Genomic DNA, 6,198 nt, shown 5'->3' with positions numbered 1-6,198 from the left:
CACCAAATAACACTAATCCCGAAAGTATAGGGAGTGTGCGATGATGATCATATCAATCTTGGAACTACTTCCAACACACATCGTCACCTCGCCTTTTACTAGTCTCTGTTTATTCTGCAACTCCCGTTTCGAGTTACTACTCTTAGCAACTGAACCAGTATCAAATACTGAGGGGTTGCTATAAACACTAGTAAGTACACATCAATAACATGTATATCCAATATACCTTTGTTCACTTTGCCATCTTTCTTATCCACCAAATACTTGGGGTAGTTCCGCTTCCAGTGACCAGTCCCTTTGCAGTAGAAGCACTTAGTCTCAGGCTTAGGTACAGACTTGGGCTTCTTCACTTGAGTAGCAACTTGCTTGCCGTTCTTTTTGAAGTTCCCCTTCTATCCCTTTGCCCTTTTCTTGAAACTAGTGGTCTCGTCAACCATCAACACTTGAAGTGGTCATGTCAACCATCAACACTTGATGTTTTTCTTGATTTCTACCTTCGTCGATTTCAGCATCACGAAGAGCTCGGGAATTACTTTCGTCATCCCTTGCATACTATAGTTCATCACGAAGTTCTACTAACTTGGTTATGGTGACTAGATAATTCTGTCAATCACTATTTTATCTGGAAGATTAACTCCCACTTGATTCAAGCGATTGTAGTACCCAGACAATCTGAGCACATGCTCACTAGTTGAGCGATTCTCCTCCATCTTTTAGCTATAGAACTTGTTGGAGACTTCATATCTCTCAACTCGGGTATTTGCTTGAAATATTAACTTCAACTCCTGGAACATCTTATATGGTCCATGACGTTAAAAACGTCTTTGAAGTCCCGATTCTAAGCCGTTAAGCATGGTGCACTAAACTATCAAGTAGTCATCATATTGAGCTAGCCAAACGTTCATAACGTCTGCATCTGCTCCTGCAATAGTCTGTCACCTAGCGGTGCATCAAGGACATAATTTTTCTGTGCAGCAATGAGGATAATCCTCAGATCACGGATCCAATCCGCATCTTTGCTACTAACATCTTCCAACATAATTTTCTCTAGGAATATATCAAAATAAAACAGGGAAGCAACAACGCGAGCTATTGATCTACAACATAATTTGCCAAATACTATCAGGACTAAGTTCATGATAAATTTAAGTTCAATTAATCATATTACTTAAGAACTCCCACTTAGATAGACATCCCTCTAATCATCTAAGTGATTACGTGATCCAAAGCAACTAAACCATGTCCGATTAACACGTGAGATGGAGTAGTTTCAATGGTGAACATCACTATGTTGATCATATCTACTATATGATTCGCGCTCGACCTTTCGGTCTTTGTGTTCCGAGGCCATATATGTATATGCTAGGCTCGTCAAGTTTAACCTGAGTATTCCGCGTGTGCAACTGTTTTGCACCCGTTGTATTTGAACGTAGAGCCTATCACACCCGATTAACACGTGGTGTCTCAGCACGAAGAACTTTTGCAACGGTGCATACTCAGGGAGAACACTTTTATCTTGAAATTTTAGTGAGAGATCATCTTATAATGCTACCGTCAATCAAAGCAAGATAAGATGCATTAAGGATTAACATCACATGCAATCCATATAAGTGATATGATATGGCCATCATCATCTTGTGCTTGTGATCTCCATCTCCGAAGCACCGTGCTCGTGATCTCCATCTCCGAAGCACCGTGCTCGTGATCTCCATCTCCGAAGCACCGTCATGATCACCATCGTCACCGGCTCGACACCTTGATCTCCATCATAGTATCGTTGTCGTCTCGCCAACTTATTGCTTTTACGACTATCGCTACCGCTTAGTGATAAAGTAAAACTATTACATGGCGATTGCATCTCATACAATAAAGCGACAACCATATGGCTCCTGCCAGTTGCCGATAACTCGGTTACAAAACATGATCATCTCATACAACACATTATATCACATCATGTCTTGACCATATCACATCACAACATGCCCTGCAAAAACAAGTTAGACGTCCTCTACTTTGTTGTTGCATCTTTTACGTGGCTGCTACGGGCTTAGCAAGAACCGTTCTTACCTACGCATCAAAACCACAACGATAGTTTGTCAAGTTGGTGTTGTTTTAACCTTCGCAAGGACCGGGCGTAGCCACACTCGGTTCAACTAAAATGAGGGAGACAGACACCCGGCAGTCACCTTTAAGCAACGAGTGCTCCGAACGGTGAAACCAGTCTCGCGTAAGCGTACGCGTAATGTCGGTCCGGGCCGCTTCATCTCACAATACCGCTGAACCAAAGTATGACATGCTGGTAAGCAGTATGACTTATATCGCCCACAACTCACTTGTGTTCTACTCGTGCATAGCATCAACGCATAAAACCAGGCTCGGATGCCACTGTTGGGGAACGTAGTAATTTCAAAAAAAAATCCTACGCACACGCAAGATCATGGTGATGCATAGCAATGAGAGGGGAGAGTGTTGTCCACGTACCCTCGTAGACCGACAGCGGAAGCGTTATCACAACGCGGTTGATGTAGTCGTACGTCTTCACGATCCGACCGATCAAGTACCGAACGCACGGCACCTCCGAGTTCTACACACGTTCAGCTCGATTACGTCCCTCAAACTCCGATCCAGCCGAGTGTTGAGGAAGAGTTTCGTCAGCACGACGCCGTGGTGACGATGATGATGTTCCACCGACGCAGGGCTTCGCCTAAGCTCCGCAACGGTATTATCGAGGTGTAATATGGTGGAGGGGGGCACCGCACACGGCTAAGAGATCTCAAGGATCAATTGTTGGGTCTCTGGGGTGCCCCCTGCCCCCGTATATAAAGGAGCAAGGGAGGAGGAGGCCGGCCCTAGGAGGGGGCGCACCAAGTGTGGAGTCCTACTAGGACTCCCTAGTCCTAGTAGGATTCCACCTCCCATATGGAATAGGAAAAGAGGAAGGGAAAAAGAGAAGGAAGGAAGGGGGCGCCCCCCTTCCCTAGTCCAATTCGGACCAGACCAAGGGGAGGGGTGCGGCCACCCTTGAGGACATTTTCCTTCTTTCCCGTATGGCCCAATAAGGCCTAATACGTATTCCCGTAACTCTCCGGTACTCCGAAAAATACCCGAATCACTCGGAACCTTTCCGAAGTCCGAATATAGTCGTCCAATATATCGATCTTTACGTCTCGGCCATTTCGAGACTCCTCGTCATATCCCCGATCTCATCCGGGACTCCGAACTCCTTCGGTACATCAAAACTCAATAAAACTGTCATCGTAACGTTAAGCGTGCGGACCCTACGGGTTCGAGAACTATGTAGACATGACCGAGACACGTCTCCGGTCAATAACCAATAGCGGGACCTGGATGCCCATATTGGCTCCCACATATTCTACGAAGATCTTTATCGGTCAGACCGCATAACAACATACGTTGTTCCCTTTGTCATCGGTATGTTACTTGCCCGAGATTCGATCGTCGGTATCTTAATACCTAGTTCAATCTCGTTACCGGCAAGTCTCTTTACTCGTTCCGTAATACATCATCTTGCAACAAACTCATTAGTCACAATGCTTGCAAGGCTTATAGTGATGTGCATTACCGAGTGAGCCCAGAGATACCTCTCCGACAATCGGAGTGACAAATCCCAATCTCGAAATACGCCAACCCAACAAGTACCTTTGGAGACACCTGTAGAGCACCTTTATAATCACCCAGTTACGTTGTGACGTTTGGTAGCACACAAAGTGTTCCTCCGGTAAACGGGAGTTGCATAATCTCATAGTCAGAGGAACATGTATAAGTCATGAAGAAAGCAATAGCAACATACTAAACGATCGGGTGCTAAGCTAACTGAATGGGTCAAGTCAATCACGTCATTCTCCTAATGAGGTGATCTCGTTAATCAAATGACAACTTATGTCTATGGCTAGGAAACATAACCATCTTTGATTAATGAGCTAGTCAAGTAGAGGCATACTAGTGACACTCTGTTTGTCTATATATTCACACATGTATTATGTTTCCGGTTAATACAATTCTAGCATGAATAATAAACATTTATCATGATACAAGGAAATAAATAATACTTTATTATTGCCTCTAGGGCATATTTCCTTCACTTTTGTCATAGAAGTAGGACCCCACCACATCTATGATGATACCGGATTTTGTCACAATTATCGTCATAGAAGTGTCATAAGTATGACAGAAAAGATTTTCGTTCGGCCCAAAATGTCACGGATGTGTCTTTTTTTGTAGTGGTATCTGTAACAGCAATAAAATAACACAGACGATCAAAATCTTACCCATTCAATGGGGTTGTACATGGAGTAGCCTTCCCGGCAGTTTAAGCGGAGAAAATCTTCTTTCTCACCCTTATACAGATCGGCCAAGATTGTGGCCAGTTCGGCTGGGGTATCCGGATCCTTCCGCCTGTAATGGGACGCGCCATCTTCTCCGTTGTAACACCATAAGGGAGTTACTCTGGATTGGAGAGGCTGGACACACCTCTTTATTGCAATAGCCATGACCTCGACTATCGAGAGCTCGGTATGGGCTAGCAGCCTGACCTTGCTGACCAACCTCTTTATCTCAGCACTGTCTTCTTCCTTGGGACTTCGGGGACGCCAGTTAAGACGCTTATTTAAAGGAGCACTGGAAAATTCAGGAAGGCCACGCCGAACTGGGTCCGGCAGTGGGACATCGTCCATATAGAACCATTCCGAAGACCACTGTTGGTACACCTCTTTGGGAGTTCAAATGAGGTATCCGGATCCGGCTATGCGCCATACTTCGGCGCCACCCACTTCAAATATAGAGTCTCCTCGATGGCGAGGAACGAGGCAAAAGGACTTCTTCCATAATTCAAAATGGGCCTCAATGCTGAGGAATAGTTCGCAAAGGGCAACGAAACCTGAGATGTGCAGAATCGAACCTGGGGTAAGGTTGTGCAGTTGGATGACGTAAAATTCCAATATGCCCCTGAGAAAGGGATGGATTGGAAATCCTAGGCCCCGCAGCAGGAATTGGACGAAGCACACTCTCTCCTCCTTATTGGGGTTGGGGAAATTCTCGGACATCACATCGTTGCCGATTGAGGCCAGTCCCGCTCGAATAGGGACTAGATCTGTGAGGGGAAGATAGCCCTGTGTCTGGAGTTGGCTCAGCTGAAGATGAGGCACGAAGCAACTCTGCCAATCACCCTCTTGAGGGCCATGGGGGCGCAAAGAAGAGCCTGGGGCGCTGGCCATGTTGGAAAGCTTTGTTCGTGGCTAATCTTGACGGTTTTCCTTTTGCACGACATGGGATGGCATTTGGGGATCTACATCTCCTTATATAGATGCCGTCCGCGCGTGGTGAGGGGCTTATTTGCAAAAAAACACGGCCCGTTCGTATTCATTCGGCGCGGAAATCGAAGCGACCTCAGGAAGGGATCATAAAGGCAGCACATCGAGGTCAGAGCCAGACTGTTGTCAATCCGAAGTATGAATGAAGAACCCGCCTTGCAAAGCCGAAGATATAAGCCGGATACTACATCGTCATTGAAGGCAATTTCATGGGCTACTGAGGGAGTCCTGGATTAAGGGGTCCTTGGGTGTCCGGGTTGTGTGTTATGGGCCGGACTGATGGGCCGTGAAGATACAAGGTAGAAGACCTTTCCCCGTGTCTGGATGGGACTCTCCTTTGCATGGATGGCAAGGTTGGCGTCCGGGTGTATAGTTTCCTTCTTCTGTAAACCGACTCTGTACAACCCTAGGCCCCTCTGGTGTCTATGTAAACCGGAGGGTTTAGTCCGTAGAGGCTATCAGAATTCATATAGGCTAGACATCTAGGGTTTAGCCATTACGATCTCGAGGTAGATCAACTCTTGTAACCCCTATACTCATCAAAGTCAAAATCAAGCAGGAAGTAGGGGTTTACCTCCATCGAGAGAGCCCGAACCTGGGTAAACATCGTGTTCCCAGTGTCCCTTGTTACCTTCGATCCTCAGACGCACAGTTCGGGACCCCCTACCTGAGATCGGCCGGTTTTGACACCGACACCGGGGGCCATAGGTTTCACTAGAGGCTTCTCTCAAGATAGAAATTATTACGGTGGGTGAACAAATTACTGTCGAGCAATTGATAGAAAAGCGCAAAGTTATGATGATATCTAAGGCAATGATCATGAATATAGGCACCATGTCCGTGTCAAGTAGACCGAAACGATTATGCA

Source organism: Triticum aestivum, chromosome 5D (assembly GCF_018294505.1).
Source record: "Triticum aestivum cultivar Chinese Spring chromosome 5D, IWGSC CS RefSeq v2.1, whole genome shotgun sequence".
NCBI classification, from domain to species: Eukaryota; Viridiplantae; Streptophyta; class Magnoliopsida; order Poales; family Poaceae; genus Triticum; species Triticum aestivum.
Note: the sequence above shows the minus strand (reverse complement) of the source record.